General features: G+C 37.4%; 1 protein-coding gene across 2 annotated transcripts in view; it reads right to left on the bottom strand.

The window, feature by feature from the left end:
* The window catches only part of TOX (thymocyte selection associated high mobility group box), a 226,393-nt gene that overhangs the window by 46,678 nt on the left and 164,741 nt on the right, over positions 1 to 14,974 (bottom strand). The window lies entirely within an intron of this gene.

Genomic DNA, 14,974 nt, shown 5'->3' with positions numbered 1-14,974 from the left:
GGATTGACAAATGAATCCATTGTGCTATGTGGGTCACCGCTTCTTAGCATTAACGAGACATACTATTTTAATGCAAGCAACAAATTCAGTCTTTGCAAGGATAAGAATTAAAAGCACTGGAGGATGAAACTCCTTTCTTGTCCAGAGGTCAAATGCACCATACATACATTACAGCTGATTGCCTGTAACATCTTTTCAGTATATTCATATGGAAACATGACGAATAGCAAACAGCATGAGGGAGAAGCTCAGATTTAAGCTAAAGGTGTTTGGTGGGTGATTTAAAATTGAAGTGTTGTCATGGTTTAAGCCTAGCCGGTATCTCAAAACCACGCGGTCTCTTGCTCACACCCCCCCCCCCCCCCCCCCCCAACTTCTTTCTCCCTCTGCTCCCAGAGGGATGGGGAGGAGAATCGAAAGAATGTAGCTCCCATGAGCTGAGATAAGAACAGTCCAGCAACTAAGGTATAACACAAATCACTACTGCTACCACCAATAATAATAATGATAAGGGAAATAACAAGGGAAGAGAATAAAACCGCTCACCACACGCCAACCAATACCCAGCCCGACCCAAGACCTAGCTCTTCTGGGTAGCTGCCCCCAGTTTATATATTGGGCATGACGTGCTGTGGTATGGAATACCCCTTTGGGTAATTTGGGTCAGGTGCCCTGTCTCTGCTTCCTCCTGGCTTCCCCTGGTCCCTGGCAGAGCATGAGACTCACAAAGTCCTTGGTCAGAGTAAACATTACTGAGCAGCAACTAAAAACATTGGTGTTATCAGCACTATTCCCAGGCTGGAAGTCAAAACCACAGCTCTGCACCAGCTACTAAGAAGAAGAAAAATGACTGCTACTGCTGAACCCAGAACAAGTGTCAATTGAAATGAAATAGATACAATTGTCTTTCTGTGCATCAGACAAACATGCCTCACATATTGAGTGGAATCTGACAGGAACCACCATTGTGTAAGTTCCATTATGATAAGGACATGTGTTAATGGTTCAATGTATTAACATAACCACATTTATTCTAGTGACAGTCTTTGTTAGACATGTCATCTGAATTGTCTAAAGGTCATTCAGACTTTTTTTAAACTTTTTATAGCTTGTGACTTCTATAACCTATCTCGCTCTCATGCACACACTTCTATATATCACAGCCACCTCCGTAAGATACCTTTCAACCAGTAACACACAGAAAAGATAAACTTGTAACTTCACCTTTTTCCCTTATTAATGATAGTGTAGAAATTTATCAGTTTTAGGGAGATACTCTAAGAGCTTGGGAATTGATTTTTGTAAAGCTTATTTGTTGGCAGTAAATCAAGCTAATAATACCATTAGTTATGGCATACTTACCACTTTACATGTACATGTGTCTCCGAAAAGTATTTCAAATGGCTTCTGACAACGTGACAACACACTTATACCTGTATTTATATTGCTTTAGAAATTAATAGCTTTTGGTAAAAAAGGGTTATTGATACAAACATGTGCAAGTTCACTTACTGACTACCAAGGCACTGTAGGAGAGGAGCAGAGACAGTGCAGTGTATGAAATCAGCTGAAGGCTGAAATTTGAATCCTGCCAAACATTTATATTTTTAGAGATTGCTACTGACTTTTTGTTCCCTTCCCTCCAGTCTCAGCTCCCCTCCTCACAAACATATTAGCCTTGAAAGCTATCATTATCTCTGCCTCTAGCAGACAACCTGTATCAAGACAGTTGTGCCCATGAAGTTCTAACTGCTGCTCAGCCATTTTGCTCTAGATCCAGCTGTTTGGGCTGGGCAGCAGTTGGGGAATGGGGATCAGGAGTGCCCAGGCTATTCTGGAAACCCACCCAGCCCTTGTATGCTAGGGTCAGGGAGGCAAAACTCTCCAAAAGCCCTCCCTCCACCCTGTCTGCAGCGCTCCAGCCTCAGGGGGTGTGTGTGCCCTCCCCAGGGTGCCCACCACCCTGCAGGAGATGAGCCCATACCGCTCCACTTGCGAACACCCCGAGTTTTCATGGGGCAGCACCTTGTGGTGTCAGAGCAGGGCTGCGAATAAACTCTCTCACAAAAGACTGGAAAAGCAAGACTGCTCTTAAATAAGAAAACACATTATAAGGATTTGATGAACCCTATAAAGGAAACAAGCACTATTTGAAACTCCTAACAACTCTTATTTTGAATGAAGTTGCTAAGTATCTATCTCTGAAAGCAGGGCAAAGGTTATAATTTTAATTATTTTTCCCCAAGTAAAATATAATACAATTGTATTATTCAAATGATCTCTCCTTTATTAAAATAAATCTTCATATGGGATTCAAATATTATCAGATAAATACTACAGGAAATTCTGTGTTGTCATCCTGAAACAACATATATTTTTAAACAGTCTCTGATTTACTTATATCTCCGGCTCTGAACATGCACTGTGTTTTCAGATAAACAACTGGATGGTACTGGACATGTGCCCATACAAAAAATGTGTGTGTGTGCATGTATATTTGCAAGAGAACCCTTCACTACTGAAATTCTGAGGACTGCAAATGAGCTGGTGCAGTACAGAAAAGCCCCAGTATTTTTCTTTTCACATGAACTCAGCCTGTCTTCTAAATTTTTAAATCACAAAAATACCAGCCTACCTTTATGAAAGTGGGTGTAAACAGCAAGTTTGTTTAACAGTACATGTTCCCTTTTAGTTGCTAAACCTTAAACCCTCACCTACCAAGCAGGTATGGTAGGCAGAGAACCTTCCAGGATAAGCCTATTGCATAGAGCTGTGGCCCTCAGTAAGGAGGATCCATATCTGCAGATGAGGATTTATTCTCACCTCTCTGCTATTCACCACAGAGCCTGCCTTCCCTCAACCTTCCCCTTCCTAATGAAAAAGTGAGATTGTCTAAGAAAATGGAAACTGCTCATTCCTTCAGTAAGAATGGGCAGCTAACTGCATAACTGTGAAGAGCTGTGAGACAACACCATAAAAAGCATGTGAAGATGAAGCTTCAGGGTTCTTAAAGGATCAATAAACCAAAAACTTCCATCTTCCCTGTTGGGTTCAGGAACAGTCCTACCCATGACTGGGTCACTGCTGTGGCGTGACAGTACGTCCCTGTTTCAAACACCATGATGACCTCCTCTCTCCAGGAACAGTGTCACTAATCAGCTATACTCTCTGGCAACATCATATGCAGAGTATGACCAATTTATTTTAAATTCAAAATCAGAAGCTTCCTATTCCTTGTTCCTCCAGATGGGAGCTTTACAAAACCCACCAATGTGTAGCTGTGCTGAAGCCATATTCCGTATGCAGAGGCAATATTGTGAACACACTTCTGCTGAATGCAAAGCTGAATACAAATCCTTCCGGGTGGCAGAATGCCAAATGGAAGAACAAAGTTAAAGAGTTTGAGTGATACAGAGGATAAAGACAGTCTTAAAGTGATGCCTTCAACGGTCTCTCTGATGAGGTAATAATGATAATATCTTGCACTTTAATATCATTCTCCATCTGTCAGTTCCAGGATGTTTCACAACTTGTGTTATATTCAGCTTTAGAACATGCCTATTTTATTTTGGTTTGACTAATGGGGAAGCTATGATACATTTCTTTTCACTGCTTTTTTTTTTTTTTTTTTTTTGCTGTTTGCATTTCGCTTATAAGCAGAAACTGAGCATCTACCCATGTAAGTGTTTGCAAGTTAAAAGAGATAGTAAACCACTCATTCTGTGGTGTGCATTGATAACCCTTATTGGCACATGTTTAGTCCAAAACCAGAACAGGGCTGTCTGGCTGAAAACAAGCTCCTAGTGCCTACTCAAATCTCCTAAGTTACTAAGAATAAAACTAAAATGCCTAAAAAATAAGATCAAAATTCTCCCCATCAGCTTAAAGCAAAACCGAAGCAAAGTATACAATGCAAAATACAGTGATATCATCCCTGCACAGAAACATCTTACTGCAGGACAATGTGAGTACAGTATCCTAATCACAGAACCACAGAAAATAGTGCTAGAAGGGACCTCAAAAGGTTATTTAGTTCAACACTTTATCTCACAGCAGGATTACCTATACCTAAATAATTTCTGACAGATGTTTGTCTAACCTCTTCATAACCTCCCTAGGTAATTCTTGTGCTTAACTATCCTTACAGTGGAAAGGGCTTTTATTCTGTAATGTCTCACCTAAATCTCCTTTGTTGCAATTTAAACCTACTGCTTTTTTGCTGTGCTCCCAGTGGACATGAGGAATGTTTTTCCCCTTCTTTACAGAAAAGTTCTACACACTGGAAGGCTATTATGAATTTCCTTTCAGTTTTTTCTTCTTTAGACTAAACAACTAAACCTGAAGATTGAAAGGTTTAGGTTTTTTTTTTTTCTGCACCTCTGATCATTCTTCCTGCTGTCCTCTGGACTGTGTCCAATAACCTTCAACTTTCTTGAACTATTATACCCACAAATACAGATATTCTTATCTGACATAGCATTCAGAAAGAATCCTTCATCTCTCCCAGGATATAGCATTAAAAAATCCAAATCCCTAATTATCTCTCTTTTTGATACCAGTTAGCTTAACCCATGCACGATGCAGAAAGTGCAAAATTGCAGAACTCTCAACTAACGTCACAGAAGGTGTTTTTAGGAAGCAAATAGTTTTTTTCTAAGAAGCGTTAGGCAGGCATTTTCAAAAGGAAAGTGCTGTTAGAAAAATAATTCCCACATTATTTTTCTTGTTATAATTAAGAACTGTGATGCAAAATCTCTGAAAAGCTGTGAAAGTCCGAACTGCCCCTCTGTATATAAACTAATTAAAAATAAATGTTATCATTAAATGAAAGAAGAAACCCAGGTTGCTTTAAACAGACTGAAGTAAATACAGCAGGTCTAAGTATACTCAAAACCACTGAGGATTATACACTGGAGATGAAAACATTAAGAAATAAGGAGAAATACACAGGGCTTACTCACTGAAGCAAGTGGAGATCACATACCTCACTACCCCAGGTAAATTTATATGAAGGCACAGCAGGCATTATTTCTGTAACAACCGTCAAGTCTTATAATGATTTTTGCTTAGTTTTCTACTAGCTGAGAGCTCTTATGAACTATTCTGATGGACACCGTAGCAGTGGTTGACAGTTCTTTGCTTTTGTTTAAGTGGTCAAGGCAAATCAGAGAGCATCAATTTTTTATACTACACATACAGAAGCTGTTTCAATCAGTTAATTAAAAAAAAAAAGAACTGGGAGAAAACCTCAGGGAGTCTGTCATGGTTTAAGCCCAGATGGTAGCTCAGAACCACATAGCCGCTAACTCACTCCCCCTATTTATTGGGGGAGTGCTCCCAGAGGGATGAGGAGGAGAATCAAAGAATTTAACTCCCACAGGCTGAGATAAGAACAGTCTGGTAACTAAGGTATAACACAAACCACTACAGCTACCACCAATAATAATAATGATGAGGGAATGATCCATCCCTGGCGGTGTTCAAGGCCAGGTTGGACAAAGCCTTGGGTGACATGATTTAGTGTGAGGTGTAAACCATTGGCAGGGAGGTTGGAACTAAATGGTCCTTTCCAACCCTACCTATTCTATGAAATAACAAGGGGAGAGAATACAACCACTCACCACCCACTGACCAATACCCATCCTGACCCGAGCAGCAATCTCGGCATTCCAGGTACCTGCCCCCAGCTTATATATTGGGCATGACGTGCTGTGGTATGGAATACGCCTTTGGGTAGTTTGGGTCAGGTGTCCTGTCTCTGCTTCCTCCCAGCTTCGCCTCCTCCTTGGCAGAGCATGAGACTCACAAAGTCCTTGGTCAGAGTAAACATTACTGAGCAGCAACTAAAACATTAGTGTGTTACTAGCACTGTTCCCAGACTGAAGTCGAAAACACAGCACTGCACCAGCTACTAAGAAGGAGAAAAATGACTGCTACTGCTGAACCCAGGACAGCAGGTTTTAGATGAAATGTATGAAGACACCCACAGTGTCCTTACTTCTTCAGTGGTGTCACTCACCTGAGTCTCCACGTAGTCATCACAGGCATTCTTTAGTAGACAGAAGGGGTGTCTTTTATTAGTCATTTATAGTCTTATTGATATTCCTGGGACAACTTATGCCACTGCCTGTGCCATATTAAGTCTGAATATTTGTCTGTTCCCAAATAATGCTAATTAAAATGCAGCACTAGCCCCAGTTGTGCCAAGCTCCTGAAAAGCTATGAGATTTGCTTAGAAATGTTACAGTTTTTATTTTAGATGTTTTAGCTGTTTTCTGCAATTAGCCAATGCACATCTGCAAGATGTTTCCCAGTGACACAGAGATGCTCATTAAAAAGAGAGTGAAAAAAAAAAAGAAAGAATTAATGAATTCCTACGTAATCATTTGGGTCTCTAAGTCAAGGTTTCAAAAGAGGAGAAAAGATAACATTAAGTTGCCAGACAGGTTTGCAAGAGGTGATATACAGAGAAGGAACTGTGTTTGGGAGACCATACTCACCATTTATGATCAAACCAAACAACTGCAAAACTGAAGAAACGTTTGGTTTTTTTTTTAAATGATCCAAAATGCAAGCAATATTCATCATACAGTCAGGGCTAAGTTTAAACTTAGAAGAGTAAAAATACAGAAATGTCCTTTTTAGACAGCTTTCATTAAGTTCATACTGATAATCAAGCAGTGAGACCTCACAGTTATTCAGTGCATGATGGTGGTTAGGGTCCCAGACTAATAGCAACCGAATCAAAAGCAAACCATGCAGTTTCATGTTTTGTTTTCCATCATGGTGATGCTACTCAGTGAGATAACTTAAACTTTGAGGTAACGTGAGCATCTGCATTTGTGCACCAGAGAAAAACAAAAAGTGACCCCAGTATTTAGAAGTCCGAAATCTGACAAGAAGCCAGGATTCACTAATTAGAGTGGATGAAACTTGTAACTGCTATATATATCCTGTCATGAGCAAACGACGATGAAACACAAAGATCCACATTCTATCAAATCTTTGTTTCTGTTCAGTTAAAGTAGAAATTAGACCTGCAACCCAGTCTTCTTTTAGCACATATATAAGAGAACGACTGCTAAAGAAATATTTGTTATGAAAGCTAAGGTTACTCTAAAAGGACCACAGAGGACCATTCAAAACACATTAAAAGGAATAATTCAAAGCACCATCTAACAGAGGAAGGGATGTGTGTTTTTATCATCTCATTTTCATAATTCTCCTCTGTATCAGCTAACTGCATAATGAAAGACTAACTTTTAAAGTAAGTGGGCATTTGGGGAATATTTTAGTGTTTTACACAAGCGTAATTTATATACTATGACCAGTGCATTTGCAGGATAAAATGAAAGGGTCATTCAAAATTTCTGTTGATTACGAAAAGTCTTTAAATTAAATGGCAGAAACCTCACAAGTAAAAAGAACTCTAAACTAAAAAAAAAACACCCAAACCACACCCCCCCCCATAACTATTAAATTTTACTACTCTAATCTTTTCAAAATCATTCTGTTAAAAATTAAACCACTTCAGGCTGTTTTATAGAGTACTAGTTCTGTAAGTGATCTTAAGCTCCTTTAAAACAATTATATATTCAAAATTTGACTGCAAAATTTTATAGCGCGATCACATAATGACAAGAACGCAGTAATATAGTTTCTATATTTCTTGGTACGCAGTTAATTTGGTGACTATTAACATTCTTTTCTACTTTATGCTTTAATATCCTTTGAGTCACACAGGGCCAAGGTCTCTAAACTAATCATAAAAAACTACCGACTGCTATTCACTCTAATATAATAACCCTTTATTTAAAACAACCTCCAATAAATTTCATTATAAGAAGTTATTAAAAGGGTTAAAAACCTATTAAATGTCAAAGAATTTGCCTGACTCAAACTTCTAATAAAGAAACAGAATAGGCTTTCTTTCTGAATTATTTAAATCTTTACTGACTGTGCACTGAACCATGAAATTAGAAAAGTGTTATTAGAAGTGTTCTCTGGTTTTTATAAAAGTTGTAGCACAGAATATATCAAACCACAGTCTTTAACCAGACTAGTTAAAGAAATAGGTTTTTAATCCTGAATACATGGTTTTCACTGATATAAAGGGTCATAATTAAAAGTCTGGCCTGGAAGCTGAAGATAATAAAATTATTATTACAGTAGCATATATGCTCATTTGGTATATTCTGGATGCATGTTTTCATTTTAATTTGGACAAGTATCTTTAATTTTGTTTGATCTTGCAAAGTCCACCAATTTGGACCCTCTCAGCAAACAATTAAACTTTTAATAGTGACTCATTTTAAAGAATTAATGGTGAATAATTTGTGTTATCTTTTTTTCTCTTTTTTTAAGTGTCTTATATTTAACAGCAGGTGTAAGTTGACAGTAGACAAATGGAATCTAGGAGGTACAAGTCAAATTTTTTAGCATGCATCTGATAACAATATTATCCCTTTACTGCTTTTTTTTTGCAAATAGAAATAAAACCAGTTTCTATTTCACCAGTAATTTACATAAGGAAAACAATCACGCATTTCATATTTATTTGAGTGATGCTAAACAACTCCTGTGGCAGCAGTCTGTTCACAGGTTCACTCAAACACACCTGAATCAATGGCCTTTCATCAAGAGAAATGAAGTCAGAAGGAGACTTGAGACAATAATTTCTCCCTTTCTTTTAGACAATAAAAATAGATACATCCAAGTACATGAAATTATTAAGTCTAGGAATACAGACTAGATCCTTGGAAATACTGTGAACAGTGTGAAGCTAAGGCTTGCTGTTGGGCAGGAGGGAAAAGGAGATGTAGGCAGCTACTGTTGTCTTTGCAGTGCTTTGCTGCTGTGACTACCACCACCACAGTAGCCAGCGTGAGATTGCTGTAACCTTTGCAGGCTTCTGCGATATCCTATCCTACTATAGTTTCTCATATTCTATTCTATTCTAGACTATTCTAACCTAATTTTACCTGCTTTTTTATTATGTTCACCACAACAGTATCACACTATCTTCCTGCAGCTGGGTATGTGACTATCACCTGTCACACGTTCACTCTGTCTGCTTTAACAAAGGTATCCTGACCACATGATCCATCTCTCCCTACCCCAAAGTAAAGGAAGCTGTATTGGACACATTTAAATTAACAAAACAGACTGGAGAGTCTTTCTTCAATCAGTAGGTGATTTGTAAATTTTCCAACAGATTTGCCAAGGACAGATCTGGCCACATGTGAGCAGAGAGTCCTAAGTACAGTGCAGGGCCTTAAAAGTAGTTGTGTATCTCCCAGTGATGACACCATATCTGCCACTGAATGTTTTCATACATATTTTAAATCTTTTATATGGTCATTTTAATCTGTAGAAGACTGGGGGACTTAGCATTTGAATACATAAATTTCCAATGAAATATTCATATCCATCACGTTATGTATTTCAAAATAAAGTGGAGCTTGCCTAGCATTTAGGAAATAAACTGGAAATATTAGAAGTAGACTGAGATGTTTGAATAAAGGCATATAACGATGTTTAGACTTAATAAACAATAACATGTAACTTGACTACAGCATTTACTATGTCAAGACTCCATGTGAATCATTTGTGTATGCCAATGTTCATATGCTTAGGGCAACACAGATGCCCTAACATAGAGTTAGTCATTTGCTAACTCAATAGGTGTGAAATGCCTTGAGGAAGATGTTGAGATCTTGAATGAACAAGTAACCATTTGAATTCTAGTCCATTCAGGCTCTTATATTGTTTTAATGAGCTTGGTTTCAGTGAGGGATGGCTGTCCAAGCAGAAGCTACTAATGTACAATCATTAATAACAGATACAATGGGGAAAAATACTGAAAGGCAAAACAGAAAATAAAAGACCTATAACTGCAAATCATTCTCGGTGACTCCATACTGTATACCATTGTAGTTCATGCTCTCTGCCTTATTTCTCATCTCCTCTTGAAAAAGCTCCACCCTAGCTTTGTAATGTTGCATTATTTCTGTGGACAGCAACAAATTCTAGAGCTTGATGGTGAATTGGGGTCTGCCCTTCTTACCCCATGTGTCATGTGAAGTTAAAGGACAATGAATAGCTCTTTCTAGTTGGTGAGTTTGATCAAAACCCCCTACGAAATAGTCAATATTCTATATAAAGCAAAAAAGTTTTCAAAAGTGACTCATGTGAAATATATGTCCAGCTAACTTGTGTCCTTCTGTGCCTTTTGTGTTTCCTCTTTATCTTGATAATTATTCCGTTTGCCTACCCCAGTGAAGTCTCTGCTGCTCATTGAGTTTAACATCTTATCTGAAAAGCCACATTCCTCAGAATCAATGACAGGATGTCTGCCTAAATGCAGGGCATGTCCAAGTGGGAAAAGACACAAAATTCCTTCTGGTTAGGAAATCACTCTAAACAAGCTGTGACACCCAAAAGGTTGATGTGATATTGGTGTCTCATGTCTCCTACTACAAGAAAACTCTATAGAATCTGATCTGCATCTTATCTCAGTCCCAAGAGATGTCAATTCCTTCACAAAGTTGGACTCTGCAGTACAGCACATCAGTTGGAACAAGACGTTTTTGAAATATTGTCAGTGAGATTTAACCTAAGTATGCTACTTCACTGAAAAAGGGTTTTGTAAGGGAGGAAGAGGCTGTCTTTTCAGTGTCATCCACCTGTTTAGGCACTGGACAGGAAAAAAAAGGCAGGAAGATATCACATGAAGACCTCTTGTCACCCAGAAGGCAGAGAAAGGACAAACCTGAGCTGCTATATGCTCTAATCATTTCATTACCTTCATCATTAGGCTTATGAGATTTCCTGCTGTTATGCACAGACATTTAATGGACATTGTTTCCATTCCAATGTTATATGAAGTTGGATCTTTGAAACTGGGGTAACACAGGCAGGTCTAGTCTGCAATCGTCTATATTATTCCTCTGGGGCACTGTGATGCAGAACATCCTTGAAATTATTTCTGGAGCCATAATGTCCTATCTGGCGTTGCAGTTTACAGATGGCATTGTGACTACAACAGAATCTCCTATAGAATTAATCATAAGCAAATTCTGTAAGTAAGTCTGTATTTAAGTTTAAGATGGCTGGTTTAGGGAGGCTCAGCTGGCTCAAATTCCTGAAGGCTCATTGATAAATACTACCCCTGTTGACGCAATTAGGACAAGGGGTAACGGGTTAAAACTTAAACAGGGGAAGTTTAGATTGGATATAAGAAGGAAATTCTTTCCTGTTAGGGTGGTGAGGCACTGGAATGGGTTGCCCAGGGAGGCTGTGAATGCTCCATCCCTGGCAGTTCAAGACCAGGTTGGACGAGGCCTTGGGTGATATGATTTAGAGTAACGTGCCCCTGCCCATGGCAGGGGGGGTGGAACTAGATGATCTTAAGGTTCTTTCCAACCCTAACTATTCTATGATTCTATGATTCTAACTAGCCATTTCAGCCTTGGATAGAAACAGTGATGCTGTGCTAACTCTTGCATTCCCACACACAACAGTTGGATTAAACTGAACAAACCTTCCTGTAACTGCCTGCCATGCTAAACTCCATAGATTTCGACTGCACAGTACCCATAAATCACCATTGACATGTATTTGCTGAAAACTAAAATAATCTTGGTTTTGAATGTGCATTTTGTGAATTTCTGGACTAAGATAATTTTCCTTGGTAAAGATCATATTTTTCCTGGCCAATACCAGTAGCACTGAAAAAAAAATCCCATATCCCAAATGATTCTGCTTTTCATTAAGTACAAAATCATTACGAAAAACATAATTTAGACTAATAAGAATGAGTTGGACAGCTTAAATTATGTTACTGAAAGGATGTTTTACCAAATATTCCTGTTGCTATGTTGCAGCCCTGTAAATTCTCAGTGTGAGTGATAGCACTAATAGAACTTGAAACAAAAGGTCTGCAAAATGTTTAACTCAGAAGAAATTGTTTTTCATACATATGATCTTGTTACCAAGTGATAAACTTACTTATATTTGTAACTATATTGTCATAGTTTTCCCTGCAATATAAACCTAATGCCATAGTCAAATACTGTGGGGTTTGTAAATGTTAAGCACATGTGTTACGGCTAGGCAAGACACTTTTTCTAAGTTATGAAAAATATGCTTGGCTCTCAGGGAAAAAGCAATTTAATGATATGCTAATAAGTCCATTATTCTTCTCTATTGTATTATTTACAATTTTGTCTCTAAAACCTATTTAACATCTCCAGTGTAATTATCCATCTGCAGCTTGCCAAGTCCAATATTATAATTCTTAAACAAGAAAAATCTCAATTATTTTATTTTCAACTATATAGAAGATGAACAGATATCCAGCAGTCTCAAAAGATTAAAATTAGTAAATCTATTTTGCTTAGTGTTCCTTCTATTAGCATGCAACAGAAGACCTTCCTGGGAACCTTCTTTTTAATTTAAGAAAATATCTTTATTTTTCTGGCTTGATATTCATAAATATTGGATACCTTCTTTAATAAAGCCCAATCAACTTACCAGAAGGATTTAAGAGAAAAAAGCAAAAAGCCATAACTTCCAGAAAAGGAATACTTTGGGCAATCACAACTTTTGATTTCTTTTCAAACTCATTATTCAGTCCATCTTTTTTGATTGTGAAGCCTCTTACTGTCCCATTCATCTTCAGAGTAAAGCAGCAACCTTGGTTTGGCCGAGAAAACTTCCTTTTTCCTTTATCCTACAAACTTGTACTTTCAGCATTGCCAAGCAGCAACCAGCAGTGGGGGAAGCGATTTTTTTATGACCATATATACAGTGATGTCACTTTATTCTTGCATGCCAGGAAAGCATACTGGAGTCTGTGGTAAGAATGTTTTGTAATAGAACACTTGTTTTGCATATTCTAACATAGTTAGTGTCAAAACTCAAGGTATATCACCTGTTTTGGATGGAATCCTCTACTATACAGAAAAGGTTTGTAGTGAAATTTAGGGAGGAACCTATTGCTATCTACAAGGGAAAAAAGCAGAATAAAGAAATTTACAGGACAGAAACTCAGGACATTAAAAAACAACCTCGACTGTTCACATAATTACTGAAATTATGAATGCAATTCAGGTAAATACACAAGCATACTACTAGCTAAGCCTCTAACTGGTAATTTATGTGTGCCTTCACCCAATTTGCATGGGCAATGTTCATAATTACCCTTCCAGGTTCAGTAGATAGATCTCAGGACTCAGTTTACATAAAATCTGACTGAATAACTAATGAAGGACTGATGAAGGATGTAGAAGCAACTAGTGGAATAAGAAAATTAGAAGTATATGGAAAGAAAATAAACTGAATAAAGTCTACTTCAGCTTATGCATTAGCCTTTATTTACATTATATTTTGAAAGGGGAAGATATGAGTAATGCCCCTTCAATTATCCTTCCTTCTCCTGTTTTCAATATGCAACATACCCTTTCTGGGAGTCAAGAAACACAATGATTTTCAGAAAGAAAAGCTACATATGTATAGTGTAATTTGTATAGTGTAATATGTATAGTAAGTAAAATTGTAATTTTTAGTGTCTAACTCTTCATCTGAGAAAAGCAGAGGAGTTCCTCATGAATGTAAAGCCAAAACAAGGCCCCAGTAGTTTTTAAACGTAAGCAGTTGAATGAGTTTACAAGTGTCCTCTTTCTCTAAAGAATAAAGGAAACATGGCTCCTATGACTGACAGAGGCATTTCAACAAATTATACTTCTGTTGCTACACTTAAAACCACAGAAATAGGAAAATCTTGGCTTTTTTTTGGTTTGTTTTTCCAGAATACAAGAGAATAAAAGAATTTGTGAATGAAAACCATGCCTAGATAGTTCTGTTAACCTTGATCATTAACTACAAAAAAAAAACAACCAACCATTGACATTCCATTTACATTCTAGGTTTCTAAGGAGAACTGCACCATAATACATAGAAAATATGACTATGTTAAGAGAAAAGAAAGCATCCTAAAGTGCCTTCCATGATACTATCTATGGAAGCTACACCCTATTATGGAAACCTTAAAATCAAGCCCCTCCATTTAATAACCTCTATGTGTTTATAAATTTAATTTTAAAGAATTTTAATCCCTGTATCAGTAATAGCAAAACATATTTTAAACTTTTAAAAATTATATATTTAAATTTAGATTATTTAGAAATTTACTTTGAAAATTCTGTGCTGCTTTTGCACAGTGTAATGCTATGTTTGACCTTTACGAAACCTGAAATGGACTGCTTTATTTCTCAAAGTTGAGTAAAACAGCATCTGACATAAGAAGTGTGTTTTTTTTAAGAGAGATTGTTCAGATATAGTCATATATAGAATGCTTGCTCCCCATGATAACTCAGATTAATCTTTTAACATTATTAAATTTTACTCCTGCAAGCACTGTAGAGTCAACAAAGTCATAGGATATTAAGTGGGGCTCTATTCCTGCTAAGAAACGGTAAACTGTATTCTTAAATGAATTCTAGATGAATTACCAGCCTCTGCCACCTAAAACAATCCCACTCAAGCACAACAGAGAGAAAAGGGCTGACATACGAGAAACAAACCAGCAAATCCTTGCTCACAAACAAGTAATATTTGCTGTGTCTTAAAAGTATTGCTGAGATAATTTAGTTTGAGAACTACTGACACATGATAAACATTGCTCCATATCGTGTCAGTGGTATTACAATGTTCTGAAAAATAACAACATTTTGCAGTGTTTAAAATAGATGCTATATCTTCCGTTTCAATGAAAAATGTTTTGCATTTAAGTAACTATCACTACTAGCTAGGGACTAAAACAAAAATTAAAACCATTATGAAGAGAACCAAAGAAGTAGTGCCTCCTTCCTTCTACAGTGAGGCCTAACATCCTCTATCTGTTTCAGTCTGGAGCTTGTCAAGCTGTCAGTGCATCCAGCACACTTTTCTTAATTTTAGAAAAAGATAAAAG

Source organism: Pezoporus occidentalis, unplaced genomic scaffold, assembly GCF_034315485.1.
Source record: "Pezoporus occidentalis ecotype Australia unplaced genomic scaffold, CSIRO_AGI_Poc_V1 ctg4, whole genome shotgun sequence".
NCBI lineage: Eukaryota > Metazoa > Chordata > Aves > Psittaciformes > Psittacidae > Pezoporus > Pezoporus occidentalis.
The sequence above is the reverse complement of the archived record's forward strand: the minus strand, read 5'-3'. Positions and strand labels throughout refer to the sequence as shown.